Here is a 17,182-nt window from a genome sequence, read left to right on the forward strand (position 1 = left end):
GCAGCCTGGAAATTGCAACAGAAAATTAAGTATTTCTTCAAGAACTTACACATGTTTTGCTATAAACATGTTTAATTCCTTTGTGTGCATTGGAACACAAAAAAGGCACACATAATTTCACACAAAACCCCAAAAATGGGCCAGACAACGTTATTGGCAGCCTCAACTTAATGTTTGGTTCCACACCCTTTGGAATAAATAACTGCAATCAATTGCTTCCTATAACCATCAACAAGCATCTTACACCTCTCAACTGGAATTTAGGACCACTCTTCTTTTGAAAATTTCTACTGGTCTCTCCTATTTGAAGGGTGCCTTCTCACATCAGCAATTTTAAGATCTCCCTACAGATGTTCAATGGGATTTAGATCTGGACTCACTGCTGGCAACTTCAGAACTCTCCAGCACTTTTTCTCATCCATTTCTGTGTGCTTCTTGAAGTATGTTTGGGGACGTTGATCCTGGGCACTGCATTATAAGCCAAAATCCTTTGATAATCTTCAGATTTCATGATGCCTTGCACACTGTCAAGGCACTCAGTGCCAGAGGCAACATACCAACCCCAAAACATCTTTTAACCTCCAACATATTTGACTGTAGGTACTATGTTCTTTTCTTTGTAGGATTCAGTCTGTTTTCAGTAAACAGTAGAATAATGACCCTTACCAAAAAGCTCTATCATGGTTTCATCTGTCCATAAGACGCTTTCCCAGAAGGATTTTGGCTTACTCACATACATTTTGTCAAACTGCAGTCTAATTTTTTTAAGTCTTTGTGTCAGCAGTGGGATCCTCCTGGGTCTTCAGCCATTTCATTCAAATGTGAACGGATAGTTTGTGCTGACACTGATGCTCCCTGAGCCTGTAGGATATCTTCAATTTCTTTGGAACTTGATTGGTGCTGCTATCCACTTTCTGGCCTATCCCGTGTTGCTACCTTTCAATAATTTTTCATGTCCAGGGAGATTAGCTACAGTGCCATGGGTTGCAAACTTCTTCATTATGTTGCACACCATAGTCAAAGAACCATCAAGCTCTCTGGAGATGGACTTGTAACCTTGATATTGTTGATATTTTTCAACAATTTTGATCCTCAAATCCTCAGACAGTTCTCTTCTCTTTCTGTTCTCCATGTTTACTGTGGCACACACAGACACCCAATGCAAAGATTGAGGCAATTTCTCCCCTTTTTATCTTGTTTCAGGCATGATTTTAATATTGCCCTCACCTGTTACTTGCCACAGGTCAGTTTGAACGAGCATCACATGCTTGAAACAAAGTTTTTTACCCACAATTTTGGAAGAGTGCCAACAATTTTGTAATGCCCATTTTGGCCATGACTGTATATATCATATATTTAATTTTTTTTACTTAGATTATGATTTTCTGTTTACAACAAACACTTATCTCCACTGAAGCACCAGTAATAGTATTTTCATTTTATATATCTGTATCAGCATGCTAAGTTCCTTTTTCCTATAGAAAAAATAGGCAACAAAAATCAGGTCTTCGCAGGTGATTTAAATAAAAGGAAAATTTATTTGCAAAAAAAGTTACACTTAAAAGAGATATATAATGGTAAGATATAAAAGAAATACATATACAGGGCTGTGAAGATCTGGGGTTGTTGATTGTAATAATCACCTAGGCAGGTTAGCAATGCAACTGTGTTTTATTTCTTACTAGCTGAAGAGCCTGGCGTTGCCCCGGCATAGTAACCAACTGTGGTTAGTTATAACAAATTATAATGATTATATTGCACATAAAAACATTTCACATCATATATTCAACACTACAGATTTGCAACACAAATTAACTAAATGATTACCCAAGTATTGGTAGTATTTTATTTTCAACTCATTCAAGATTTTTGGTTTTTCCTTTTGGTGCAAAGATGAACAGATTTTTGGCAGCTCCAACTCTTGAACAGACCACGTAAAGTTGACCATGAGAAAAGCATGGAGATTGTAAATAGATGCCTACTACTTTCAAGGACTGTCCCTGAGCATTGTTAATGGACATTGCAAATAGCAGTTGAATGGGAAACTGGAGGCGTTTAAAATAAAAAAACAAATCAGATGGAATGAGTGGAATTCTTGGAATGAAAATGTCCTCTCCTTTGGCACATCCTGTTTCTGAGCTGTGTATCTAACCCTATCCTGTGTGATAATGTCTGCTGAGCTGTGTATCTAATCCTATCGTGTGTTACTGACTGCTCAGCCGTGTATCTAATCCTATCCTGTGTGATACTGACTGCTGAGAAGTGTATCTAATCCTATCTTGTGTGATACCGTCTGCTGAGTGGTGTATCTAATCCTATCTTGTGTGATACTGACTGCTGAGTAGTGTATCTAATCCTATCCTGTGTGATATCGTCTGGTGAGCCGTGTATCTAACCCTATCCTGCGTGATACTGACTGCTGAGCCATGTACCTAATCCTATCATGTGTGTTACTGACTGCTCAGCCGTGTATCTAATCCTATCCTGTGTGCTACTGACTGCTGAGCAGTGCATCTAATCCTCTCCTGTGTGATACTGACTGCTGAGCTGTGTATCTATTCCTATCCTGTGTGATACTGACTGCTGAGCCGTGTATCTAATCCTCTCCTGTGTGATATTGACTGCTGAGCCGTGTATCTAATCCTATTCTGTGTGATACTGTATGCTGAGCCGTGTATCTAATCCTATTCTGTGTGATACTGTATGCTGAGCCGTGTATCTAATACTATTCTGTGTGATAGTGTGTGCTGAGCTGTGTACAGTATCTAATCCTACCCTGTGTGATACTGTTTGCTGAGCCGTGTATCTATTCCTATCCTGTATGATACTGCCTGCTGAGCCATATGTCTAATCCTCTCCTGTGTGATATTGACTGCTGAGCTGTGTATCTAATCCTATCCTGCGTGATACTGACTGCTGAGCCGTGTATCTTATCCTATCCTGTGTGATACTGGGCTACCCCTGCAGTCTGTGTCAGAGGGTGGTCTGTGTTGGCACGGTAATAAATTGTGTTATTGGGGGCGTGGTATCGCGAGCGAGGAGTGAGGACGCACTTGGGAGAGCTCCCGCTCCCACACTGGTGACCGACCCGAACAGAGCCCGAAATACGTACCCCATATACAGATGTCGGCTAGGAGGACCAGGGGGAGCACGTCCACAGGCCCTTCTGCACCTGATAGCGCTCCCAAAGGCATTTCCTGCTACTTTACAGGAGCGGGAGGAGGGAAGGCCGCAGGCGCCATGACAGGCGCGGAGACCGGAGCGCAGCAGGCCCCGCCGCCACCAGGAAGTAAGGTGCAGGCGAGGGGAGAACGGTCCGGAGAGACAGCAGACCGTAGGGGACCCTTTGGGAGAACTGGTGGCACGTCCGCAGGAGCCCCGCAGACAGTGAGGCGCTCTCCTCCGAACAAATCCACCGGGCCCCAGGAGACCCGTCGTTCACAGGGGAGCCCCGCGGACGGACCGGCGCAACCGCAGATCGGTGGGTCGGGCGGGAACCCCGGGGAGATGAATGTAGAGCCCCCACACCACAGGGAGGCGGCAGTGTCCCCCCAGACGCCGACATGACTAATACAGATGACTCTGCAGCAATAGGGGCAGCAGACCCCATGATGAAAGATACCACAGTATCCCCTGCTCCTCAATCAGGTCTGCCATATAACAGCTCATCGACCAGATGCACCCCTGACACCGCAATATGGGAAGTCACCCTCTTTTTTGACAGGGCACTCCGCAGCACCCATGGGAGTTGATTTCAATCTATTATACAATAAGATAAAAGATATCCCGACGAAGCAGGATATGGAGCAGTACATTGCCCGTTTGGAATCCTCCTACAAGGCTGAACTTTCCATACTAAGAGATGATATTCAACAATGTGGTGAGAAAGTGGAATCTCATGACCAGCTTTTAGCCTCTTTGACTGAAAGAATGGAGGCGCAGGAATCTGCCACAGCCGCACAAGCTAGACAGTTACAAACTCTAGCAGAAATGCTGGATGATTCTGAGAACAGGGGACGCAGAAATAATATAAGAGTAAGAGGATTGCCCAAATCTATACCCCCCCAGGAGTTGAACACCACTTTGAGAGGCATTTTTAACTCGGTACTAGATAGGCCTCAGGACGCCCCATTGGAAATGGATCGCGCCCATAGGTCCTTGGGCCCACGTCCCGGCGAGCAAGACCCGCCGAAAGATGTGATATGCCGGGTTCACAAGTACCAACTTAAAGATGCGGTCATGAGAGCAGCTAGGAGAATAAAAACCATAAACCATTCGGGATCCCGTATACAGCTCTTCGCAGACCTGTCCAGATGGACCCTACAGAGACGCAGAGCTTTTTGCCCCCTCTTGGACGAACTACAATGACACGGCCTTCCTTATACTTGGGGATTTCCATTTTGTCTTCGAGTTCGGAGGGGAGGTAGAGTGCATTGTTTGAGCCATCCTGGTGGAGTTCCGGCATTCTCGGCTGCCTTGGATATAACAGAAGTGGATATTCCTGATTGGCCATCCTTACCATCATTTTATAGACTGGAGGATCTCCGAAGAGGCCAGAACCCTCAGCAGCAGCGTCGTCGCAGGGGTCGGCCCAATGGTTCGGGGCACATGCATCTGGCAGAGGAAGAGGCTGACGAACATGCTTTGTCCTGAATTGCAGATTGTTCTCTGGTGTCATGTTTTGAGGGATAACTTGCTGTTTAAAAGATTATACTGGTTCTCAGTTTCAGAACGGGGTACTCATAATACTATTAGTGTTGTTGATATCGAAAATGGTTAAGAAACGGGGTATGTTTCATTCGCTTATAATTAGATAAAATATACATATTCTCTATCTGTTAAGTTCTCGATATAAAGGGAATACGACTGTCAGGTCATTACGGGGTTGGGAACCGGAGGAGATGGTGTCTCCGACTCCTCTTTTTGCTGTACACTTCACCCCTGGAGGCGCTGTTTTGCCACTGAGGCACGCAGCTATTATAGTTTACCTCCAACAGGTTCTATCGGAGTGTGCCTACTTACACTCGTATTGTTAAAATTTCCTATACCTTTGTCTTCTTTTAACTTTTTATCGACTTTCTTTGTCTATACCTACTTCCCTTGTTAGCTTCCCCTCCCTCTTCAACAGCGGACGTTGGACTCCGAAGCCGATCCATCTTTGTAGCCGTAACTTGCATCCTCGACCTTGCACTACAGATACAATGTCGGGTAAGACCACTGCACAAAAGATAACACTGGGCTCTTTGAATACTAGAGGTTTTAATACCCCGCAGAAGAGGTCACATATTTTATATGGCATGCACAAGAAAAGAGTAAACATATTAATCTTACAAGAGACACATTTTAAAGTTGGACATATCCCTAATATTCATGACCGATACTACACAACCTGGTTCCATAGTGCTAACCCGAATTCACGATCCCGTGGGGTATCTATAGCGCTCCATAAATCCCTCCAGCATAACATATTGGACACATTGGTTGATGCGGAGGGCAGATACGTGATCTTGAAAATTCAAATTTTTTCAACCACATATACTATAGCGGGTTGGTACGCCCCCGGCCGAGACCAAATACGAGCTGCTAGATCTTTCTTGAAGATCGTGGCTGAGTTTGCTGAGGGGGTGGTCATACTGGGAGGTGACTTCAACTTGACTCTTAACCCGACTCTAGACTCCACGGCAGCAAAGTCTTACTTATCTCTTCGTCAGTTGTCCTCATTGAAAAGGGACCTCCGAGATTTACGGCTCACTGATGTCTGGAGACTTTGTAACCCCAATGAGAAAAACTATATGTTCTTTTCCACACCACATAACTCATATGGTAGGATAGATTTCTTTCTCCTTAGTCACTGTGCATTGGCCTGGAACCCGAGACCTTCTGTCGGAAGTTTTCTGTGGTCAGATCACTCTCCATTGTTTCTGGACATTACCTCCTGACTCAGGGAAGCGGCAGTGGACGTGGAGATTGAACGATAATCTTTTAAAAAATAATATTTGTGTGGCCGACATCAAGTCTACCATAGCAGACTTTCTACAAGACCATGCACATGATACTACTGCCATTCCTATTAAATGGGAGGCCCTTAAATGTATCCTTAGAGGGGTTCTCATTAAACATGGATCTCGCTTGAAACAAATAAAAAGTAAAGAGATTATAGACTTGACAGAAAAGATATTGACGTTAGAGATGAAGCATAAGACGAACAAGGAGGCGGAAACGTTGACTGACCTGATTAAATGCAGAGACGATCTGAAGTCCCTGCTAAATGAAAAATACCGACACCACAGAAACCGCTTTAAAAGCATATTATACGGTCAAGCTAACAAATGTGGACGTCTGTTGGCTAGATTTTTGCATCCACGTAATCAGACTACATACATTTCATCTCTCCAGCAAAACGGGGGTCGAACGACGTCAAACCCGACAGAAATTTTGGATATAATGCGGCGTTACTATCATACATTATATAACATCGGCGGAGATTGTCCCCCTCAGTCACCCTTGGATCCTCAACCATACATAGAATCTTATATTCATGACACTGCCCTTCCTACACCGCCCACGGATTTAACTATCCCGTTAGATTTGGACTTTACGACGGAGGAGATTGTTGAAGCCATCCAAAATACTCCGGCTGGTAAAAGCCTGGGACCGGATGGGTTTTCCCCTCATTTTTATAAGATGTTTCGAGAACAACTTAGCCCCATTATGACATGGGTGTTTAACTCCATCACAGCTGAGTCTCCGCTCGTTCCACAGTCTTTAGAGGCTTTTATTACAGTGATACCGAAGCCGGGGAGGGACCCTAAATTAGTAACAAATTACCGCCCAATATCTCTCATCAATGTTGACATAAAATTATACGCAAAAATTTTAGTGAATCGACTAGCTCCTCTCTTGCCCTCAGTAATACATTCAGACCAGGTGGGGTTTGTGCGGGGAATGGAGGCGAGAGACGGCATAAGCAAGACCCTCAACTTCACTGCATATGCTAAATCAAAATGTAAACCGTTGGTTGTGCTGTCGATGGATGCGGAGAAAGCCTTTGACCGTGTACACTGGGGCTTCATGTTCTCGGACCTACGACAGATGGGCCTGGGAAACCGCTTTTTGCATAGGGTTGCAGCCTAATACTCTGGCCCGTCGGCAAGGGTTAAGATAAACGGAGCAATGTCGGACTCTATGACCATTGGGAACGGGACCAGGCAAGGGTGCCCTTTGTCGCCCCTTTTATATGCGATAGTTATGGAACATTTGGCGGTGGCGATCAGGAAGAACCCCAGTGTACACGGTCTATGGGAAGACAATGTTCATTATAAGGTCTCTCTTTATGCAGACGACCTCCTACTGTATATATCCCAGCCACATATTACCCTCCCATCATTGATGGAAGAGTTCCAAAAATACGGAGCAGTCAGTAATTTTAAGATTAACTTTCAGAAAACTGAAGCCCTTAACATATCCCTAGGACAGACAGAACTCACAAGACTTATGGGAAATTTCCCCTTTCGGTGGAAGACTGGAGCCATTCAATATTTAGGCATTCAAATCCCTACTGACACGACTGACCTATATAAATTAAATTATGTGCCCCTGTTGGAGTCGACTTTGAAACGGTTGAGGGAATACGGACGGAAGAGTATCTCATGGTTTGGCAGGATGAATTCATTTAAAATGGACATTCTTCCCAGATTCTTATACCTATTCCAGGCGGTCCCGATTGTGCCGCCGAAGACATTCTTCCAGACCATTAAATCTGCGTTAATCCGCTTTATCTGGCAGACATCTAAACCTCGTCTTAAATATTCTATTCTAACCGCCCCGAAACCCAGAGGTGGTGCAGGCCTTCCCGACCTGGAACTCTATCATAGAGCTTCCCTACTTGCACGTCTGTTTGACTGGCAGTTCGGCCACCGTTCTAAACAATGGGTTCAATTGAAACAGACGTCTTTTGGTGTCCCATTGCGCCATCTTCCGTGGATCAGACTCACTGAACAGGTCGCAAATGACTTTAAGGGACCAACAGGTTTCTTGACTTGAGAAGTTTTACAGACTTGGAATCGTGTTAAACATAAAAAGAAACTGATCAGCACTCTGAATCCGCTGTCACTAATATTTGGTAACCCGGACTTTCCTCCAGGATGTCACAGAGACCAATTTTTAGGTTGGCATAGGAGTTCTGACTTACAACTGGGACAGACACTAGTGGATGGAAATTTTCCGACGTGGGACGCTTTACGGGAAAAATTTCCCAATAGGTCACTCTCCTGGATGGAATATAATCAGTTGAGATCGTTTATACGGGGATGTTTGGTCGACCGTACTTCTCGCCCTCCCACGACGCGGTTGGAGGCTTTCTTACAACTGCAAGACCCTCCCTCTCATCTGATTTCCTTTTTATATAAGGAACTTCATTCAGGAGACTCGGACGTGGCTCCAAGTTACATCCGTGCATGGGAGGAGGAGATGGGTTGTAAATTTTCAGCGGAAGACTTTGACAAAGCATTCCTCTTTACACATAAAATGTCTCCGGCCGGGGGTGCACAGGAGAAAAATTTCAAGATACTGACTAGGTGGTATCTGTCCTCCATTAGATTGAAGTCCATCTTTCCGACAGTGGATGACACATGCTGGCGCTGTACAATGGAGAGAGGCACGCTATACCATATATGGTGGCAATGCCCTGCTATACGACCCTTCTGGGAAGGGGTGTTTCGGGCCTACCAAGAGATCTCTGGAAAATTTGTCCCTCCCTCCCCACAAATTGCCATCCTATCAATTCTCCCGGGTTCCATATCCACTCAAAAGAGCCTTCTCCGGTTTTGTATTACTGCGGCACGGATGGTGATCCCACGCCACTGGCGTACGACGACAAAGCCAACTATAGCAGAGTGTTTATCAGAGTTTACAGACATTTTTTGTATGGAGGAGTTGATGGCTGAATTGGAGGGAGATAACTCCCGTTTGATTCGAATCTGGCAGCATTGGATCGTGTTAAGGGAAACGCCTGGACTACTTCGATTGGTCGAAAACGCTTCTTAGAGGCCGGCTCGGAAGTCTGAAACCCGTCTCCTTTTCCCCTTTCCCCCCACCCTTCTCCCCTTTCTCTTTCTTTCTATACTTCCTGTGAGTCTTCTTTCTCTTTCTAATTTCTTTCTCCCTTTGTTATTTGCAATATACATCCACAGGTTACGGGCAAACTGTTGTTGAACACGAACCATTGTTGCTGTGATCTAGTACGGCTTGGTGTATAATCGTGTATAATCTTGTATCTTGTATCTTATGTCTTGTATGTTATATGTCAAATTCTTCTCAATAAAATAGATTCAACATAAATTGTGTTATTTACAGCTTTACAGAAGGACGATAACACCATAGAAATGATAAGAATAATAGGCCAAATTGTTTGGTGAATTGGAATGCGCGGGGTTAAAATTTCGCCTCACAACATAGCCTTTGACACTCTCGGGGTCCAGACGCGTGACTGTGCAAAATTTTGTGGCTGTAGCTGCGACGGTGCAGATGCCAATCCCGGACATACACACATTGCGCTTTATATATTAGATATCCATGGTCTAAGAGCAATTCAGGGTAGATTGTCACAATGCAATGTCCTCAGTCCACAAGATCCCATCCTGGGGCCGATAGTTCCACTTCCCCGTACCTGGCGATGCCTACTGTCTCCCTACATTTGGTTGGTCCTCAGCTTTTTTTGTATCTCCTACCAGTATAGTCTGTAGTCATAGTCCATGCTACATTCCATGACCATAGCATGTCTCCCACTACAGCTAGCAACAACAGTCCTTAAGATAGTTACACTCATCCAGATGATAGATATCATGACCGTAGCATATGTATCAATCTCCAGCCAGCAATAACAGTCCTTAATTAAGACAGTTCCACACATCCAGACATTAGATATCACAATCCAGCCGGCCACAACACATAATACAGTCCCAACCAGGGTTCTCCAAATGTCTTTGTGGGTTCAGTGATGGGCAGAGGAGCAGACTCGTATTCCACCAGATCGAGCTGTGATTCCATGGGCTGTCGGTGAAGAGGGTCTCTTTGCAGAGGTAACCACAATCTTTTTATATTCTCAGCTCTAGTTGAGGACAGATAGAAGGAAGGTGGCGGGAGGTGATTCTTCACTGTCCGATTGTTCAACTAATCTGTATATTTATCCTAAGCAGTGTACTTAAGCTGACGAGCAAGCAAATCTCTAATAAAATACAGCAAGTCTCCAATAAAACACAACAATAAGTTCCACGTAACTGCTGTTGTGTGCGCTGGAAAAAGTCCCGATCCCTTAGAGCCGTGGATTCCGCTCTACGTCCATTGGTCCGGTAGTCTTTAGAACAAGGCCAGCTCCTCACAAGGACTCCTATGAATATGAGAGCGATCCGGCCTGTTGCGAAATGATGCAGTATTTAAATCAAAATTGTGTCTCACGTGCATGGGGTTTCTACATTTCTGGACCGATTAATTAAAAAATTCAAGTGAATAAAATCAATTAGTTTTCAGGGATAACTCTGGCATAGGAGACTTCCAGGAGCTTTATTTCTGTGAGAATATCAGAACATTCTAACAATCTTCTTTTTTTCCATATGGTAGACTGTATATTAGAAAATCTCCGCTGTTGGTGTGCAAAATACCATGGCGCCGTACTAGGATCCATACAATGCAGTCATGTGCATGAGAACAAAGTATTCCAAACAGTTAATAGACACTGCAATTACATTTTCTTTTTCTTTTCACACTTTTAACAAACTACCCAGTATACCCCAGTATGAGAACACACTGTTCCAGACGTTCTCTTTATTAAACATATGCATTTTTCTGTATATTTATTTGTCGCTGTCCCTATGCTCCATTTTTTATTGTCCTCACAGTCTGCAGAATTGTCATTTCTACATGTTTACCAATCTGTCATTCCTTACTCCTCATTGTAGGTGCATCACTGTGTGATATTGTCATGTCAACATTCGCATGGTCCACTGCTTTCTTATAATAACTGTTAGTTATTATGGAAAGTGTTACTGCGTGAAGCAATCACGCTTAATATTTTTACCTTTTTGCTGTGATTGCATGCCGCTCACTTTTAAATGATTATTGCTTTTTTAATCTAAGTATGTAATATTCATTCCTTTGTCACAAAAATTAGAAAAAAAAAATACTCCTTTGCTCTAGTTCATATTCATTCTTTTTGATGATACTATAACTATAGTATGTGATAGCATAAATGACTAAATGTAGCTATTTCACTAGTAGTTGCCACATGTTGCAGTTTTCCTTCCCTCCACCCCCCCAAAAAAAACCCTTAAAAATACTATTCGACAACATCTTGATAGACGTTTAGGCGCTGTTTTAAGTGGCTTTATGCTGGTCCATTGCCCCAGACCCCTACCCTGAGAAACTTTCCAGAGAACTTTAAAAACAAGTAACTTTGCAATTCACTTGATATTAAAAATACCTCTATTCTCAAGAACTGAGTGATTTTTAATTCTGTTGTTTAGCAGTTATTGCCAAGATTACTGACATACAAGCATATACAAAATGTACAAGCTCTTCACAATCACAATAGCGATGCTCTGAAACTGGACAGATGGCTGAAGTGTGCATTAGCTCCCAGTCCTGGCCAGCTCCAGAGCTTCTGTATTCTGATTTTACAGAGGTAAACAGAAAGCCTGGAGTCTGGGGAGTGGGGAGCTCCTGTAGAAGATTATGGAACATTCCATTTCAGACATATCTCCAAACTATTCAAATCCAGCAGTATTGTTCTGGATTTAGGAACTTGTTCCACTGTCCCAGCTGGTCGGGGTGGGAACCCCATTTGAACTGCATCGGTGTCCTCAGGCCATAGATACAGTTTATTATGGAATATCCCAGCACTCAAAAGTCAGTTTTTTGCAGGTCTGAATTGTAGGGTTAAAGACATGCTCATTGCATACCCTGCACCTGCTACACTTGAGGCTGCCATGCAGTTAGCCATCAGGGTGGATAGAAGATTGATAGACAGGCAGAATGAGGAGAAGGCTTCAATTCTGCTCGGTCCTGTCTCTCAAGATACCCTCGTGGACTACGGGGAACCGATGCAACTTGGTGCAATGTCCTCTCGTTCCCAGGAAAGGGAGAGAAGGTTCTCTGAGGGGCTCTGCCTTTATTGTGGTAAGACTGGCCATTTTATCAAGCAATGTGAAGGTCACATAAATCTGGAAAAGAAAAAAAAAATGGCTCAGAGTAACCCTCCCGTTCGTATTGCATTTTTACTGTCCGCTGGAGTTTCTTTTTCTGGTAGTTCTTTCTGTCATGGTCATACTATGGATTTTCAAGTGATGGTGGACTATGGGTCTGCACTGAATTTAAACGATGAACAATTTCTTGACAAGTCCACGATTGAGTCTGTACCTTTGTCATCCCCTTTTCCCGTTGTGGCGATTGATAACACTCCGCTTGAGCATGGGTGCGTTTCCCAAAAAATCACCGGGTTTCCACTCACTGTGAATATGGAGCACCAGGAATCTTTAGATTTGTTTGTACTTGATAAATTGCCTTTTCCAGTCGTCCTGGGGTTACGCTGGTTAAAAGTGCACAATCCTGTACTGTACTGGACATCAAATACTATAAGATCCTGGGGTCAAGGGTGTTATGGGAAATGTTGTGATGTACACATCACTGCTGTGGTAAAAAATGAGCTACCTGAACCCATTCAGGAATTCTGGAAAGTCTTTTCTGAAGTTGAGTCACAAGCTCTACCACCGCACAGAGATTACAATTGTGCTATTGAGTTCGTCCCAGGTGCTACTCTCCCTAAGAGTCGTTTATTTAATCTGACGATCCCCGAGAGAGAAGCTGTTGTGAATTCCCTTGCTCAAATTTCTGAGCCGAAGCTCCCTCTGCTCCTTCTGGTGGTTACTGAGAATAGTGGAGCTGGCCAGGTTGATGGCAGTTCTCCACCTGACGACGATAATTAGGAACCTCAGATCACTGTCTAGGAGCATATAATTGAGCTGGCTGCTCTTGAAGGTTGCTGGTGATTTTCCTCCTTGTGCATTTGGAGTTTTTTTGTCCCCTGCCTGATCTGCATGGTTCAGTTAAGTGATTCTTTTGCTAATCCTTTGCATCTAACCTGGTTGTGCCTTTTTTTTACTTTCTGCTTTGTCTTTTACTTATTTAATTATAGCAGGGTTTTTTCATTTTGTCTTTTGTAGGTTTTGTATGCTTTTTGGCCATGTGAACATGCATTTATATGCTGCATGTGTACCAACTCAAACCAAGCTCAATCTTTGTGTTTTTTCTGCTTTGTTGGTAGGGTTCAGCGTGCTTCCTGCTGGGGGCAGTGCTGGGCCCTGCTTCATATGTTACAGCTTGTTCAGTCCCCTGTTATGTTAGTATCTTTTTGCTTTGCTTCCAGTTTATACCAGAGTGCTGATCTAGCAGGGGTGAGGTCGTGCGGCCTCAGGTTTTTTGTATATCAGAAGTGTTGGACTTTTTTAGGGTTTTGTGCCTGATTGCAGACAGTATCTTTTCTGTCCTGTCCTGTGGTAGGGCCCTGACAGCTTGGGCCCCACCGTTTGCTCAGTCTGTTCTCTGCCTGTGTTTGTGTCTCAACTTGTCTCAATGACAATATATGTAAAGAAAATTCTCCAAAGAAGCATTTTTAGTCCATTACTGTAAGTACAAGAATTATGCCTCATGAGGTCTCAATCAATAGAGACGACTCCCACTAAATTGGAAAGAAACAAGAGAATGCTGGAGTCCAGAGCTATCTAAAGCAGTACAAAATTTTATTGACAAAAAACAGGCACATACAGAGTAACAGAACAATCATGATAGTATAATAAAAAGGCAATAAATGAATGCCCGGAGCCCAATGACACAGAAACTCAGCAACAAATAAATTTGTTATCATGTGAAAAGCACTCAGGCCCTTTGTAAGGGAAATGAATTAGTGCAAGTAAAAAGTGCTGCGGAATCTGCACTGAAAAGAGTTAGTCCACAAAAGTATATTGCACTAGACTCTGGCAGTATGAATCTATAGTGCTGTGGCAATGAGTATGACCCCCACTGATATCTAATTCGCTGTGAACAATATAATCTGAAAATGCAGCATATCATAAGGGGGCCAATAAAATATCACCACCGAACCAGCCTCCCCGCAGTAGCGAGTGCAGTACAATACAGGCAGAGAGAAAAAAAAAAGGGTTCAGCACTATGTGTTATATCTATTGCACAGATGCCCAAACAAAGGGGAAGAGAAATATCATTGTGTGTACATACCCATCATGTCCTGGTGCAAAGAGAGCGCTGATTTGTGCACCCCAACACGTGTTTCGCAGTGAAAATACTGCTTCCTCGGGGGCGTGGCTAGAATGTAAATAGGCCCTAGTTAAATATCCGGCCAGAAACGGTCATGTGATGGATACCAGCCAATCAGAGAGCCTGTATCACACATGTGCACTGCTGGCGAATGGGAGCACTTGTTAAAGGCTGCTGCAGAGTGTTCTGACGTCAGGGGGCGGTGAGCACCGATTCGTCAGCGGGGCAACAGCCAGAACACTGATGGGGGAAAAGGGCAGTAAGCTGATCTCACGTGGGAGCAGCCGGCGCTAGACCGTTTCCCAGGCAACACCAGCCCCCGCCCCCCCGGCAGTGTTTAGTAACATATCACAGCCATTAAATGAAAAAGTTCTCACACAGCAGTGCACATATGCAAGCGGCTAAGATCTATAGGGACATGATAAGTCCCAAAGGGGTAAATATCTCACTAAAATGCACATGGGAGCATGATAAAACCCAAAGGGATGAATAAACATAGGTGGAAAAAAGGAAAAAAGAGAAAATCCCCTTACCACCTATATAAATTTACATATTGCAGATGCAATTAAATGTAATAATTTCACAACTGGAAAATATGAAAAAAGCAAATAAGCGACATATTAAAGAACATTGATCAAATATATTACAAAGGTATATATCATACAGAAAAAAAATTAATAATTAGATGATGTATTTGGTCATGAATCATGGTTAATTCATCTCCGCTAGTTCTTCACTGTGATCATGATGGATGGCGCCACTGAAGAACAGGGTCAAAACTCAGACAACATGCGCCGCTGTATCTCAAGCCGGATAGAGGATAAATAGAATAAACAAAAAACATACAATCAGAAAAATGTTAAAATATTAAAACATGGAAAATAAAATTAAAAAAGGGGGAGACACCTCAATTTAGAAGGCAGAACTGAAAAGTCTATATACTGATCTCTGTGGGTCAAATAATTTGCTGCGGATCAAAGATGGCGATGAATGGAAGGAAGCCTTTAATACCCCAGAAGGTCATTTTGAGTGCCTAGTTATGCCTTTCGGCCTTACAAATGCTCTGGCGTTCTTTCAAAATTTCATCAACGACATTCTGAGGCCGTTGATCGGTAGGAGTGTTATCGTTTATTTGGATGATATTTTGATCTACTCGCCCGATCTGCAGTCGCATTGGCAGAGAGTCCGCGAGGTTCTACAGATTCTGAGAAGAAACTCACTCTTTGCTAAACTGGGGAAATGCGAGTTTGCGGTACAGATAATTAGCTTTTCGGGGTACATTGTTTCCAGTGATGGGTTTGAAATGGACCCAGTGAAGATTCAGGCGGTATTGCAGTGGCCTAGACCTGAATGCTTGAAGTCAATTTAGAGATTCTTGGGGTTTGCTAATTATTACAGAAAATTCATAAAGAATTTTTCTGTTATCACCAAACCCCTTACTGATCTGACTAAAGGGCCCTTTACACATAGCGATATCACGAGCAATATCGCTAAAGCGTCACCGATTTTGTGACGCAGCAGCGATATTGCTAGCATTATCGCTACATGTGATACTTACCTCCGACCGGCTCCCCCGCTGGCTATCGCTGATCGCGCAAGATCGTCCAGGTCCATTTCTCGTCGGCTGCTTCCTGCTGGCGCCAACGAGCGACGTGTGGACGTGGGCGGGAGGACGTAATCTTCGCCGCGTCTGAAAGGTAAGTAACGACCACTGCTCCGTCACTGCATCGCTGGTGAGATCTGCCTGTTTGGCAGCTCACTAGCGACCATTTAGCGATGCACCAGCGATCCTGACCGGGTCATATCGTGGTCGGGATCGCTGGTGCATCGCTAAATGTAAAGGGGCCTTTAGAAGGGTGCCAATACTGTTCAATGATCCCCTGAGGCTGTTAAGGCCTTTGAGCATCTCAAGGAGAAGTTTAGCCCTGCTCCTGTTTTGATCCAGACAGACGAGACTAAGCCCTTTCTGGTAGAGGTGGATGCCTCATCAGTAGGAGTGGGGGCTGTTCTGTCACAGGAGGGAGAGGATGGGGAACATACCTGTGCGTTCTTCTCTAAGAAATTTTTGGAGGCGGAGCTCAACTACGATGTTGAACCAAGAATTGCTGGCTATTAAGCTCGCGTTTGAACATTGGCGACATTTTTTGGAGGGCGCTAGACATCCTATACAAGTCTTCACTGATCATAAGAATCTGATCTATCTGGATGCTGCTAAACATTTGAATGCTCGTCAACTAGGTGGGCATTGTTTTTTGCCCGGTTCCATTTCTCTGTGACATATATCCGTGGGACAAAGAATGTTAAAGCTGATGCTTTGTCTCTAAGTTTCTCCCCAGCAGTTAATACTGAAAAGGAGGAATCTAATCTGCAGAAAGGGGTGGTGGTGGCAGCTTTAGGTTCTGAGTTGGAAAATAGCATTCTTAAAGCCCAAGATACTGCACCAACTAACACTCCTTATGGGAAATTATTTGTGCCTAAAGCCCTGATGCTTTCCCCTGAAGCTTTGTTTGCGGGATGTCATGAGTCTTGTTTGGCGGGTCATCCAGGGATTGCCGAGACTAGGAAGTCGATTGGTCGGAATATCTGGTGGCCGGGGTGGCTAAGAGAAATTGTCAAGTGGGTGCATCAGTGTACCATGTGCGCTAGGTTTAAGGCTTCTCATGCCCCAGCGGCAGGGTTGCTGTGCCCATTAGAGGTTCCTAGTTCCCCATGAACGCATCTTGCAATGGATTTTATCACTGACCTGCCGGTCTCTGAGGGTTTTCTGTCATCTGGGTCATGGTAGACCGGTTTAGTAAGATGTGTCCCGTTCAATAAATTACCCTGCGCTAAGACACTTGCCGGGGCATTTGTGAAAGAG

The sequence above is a fragment of the Dendrobates tinctorius genome, unplaced genomic scaffold (genome assembly GCF_039654945.1).
Source record: "Dendrobates tinctorius isolate UK_male_01 unplaced genomic scaffold, ASM3965494v1 ptg000048l, whole genome shotgun sequence".
NCBI classification, from domain to species: Eukaryota; Metazoa; Chordata; class Amphibia; order Anura; family Dendrobatidae; genus Dendrobates; species Dendrobates tinctorius.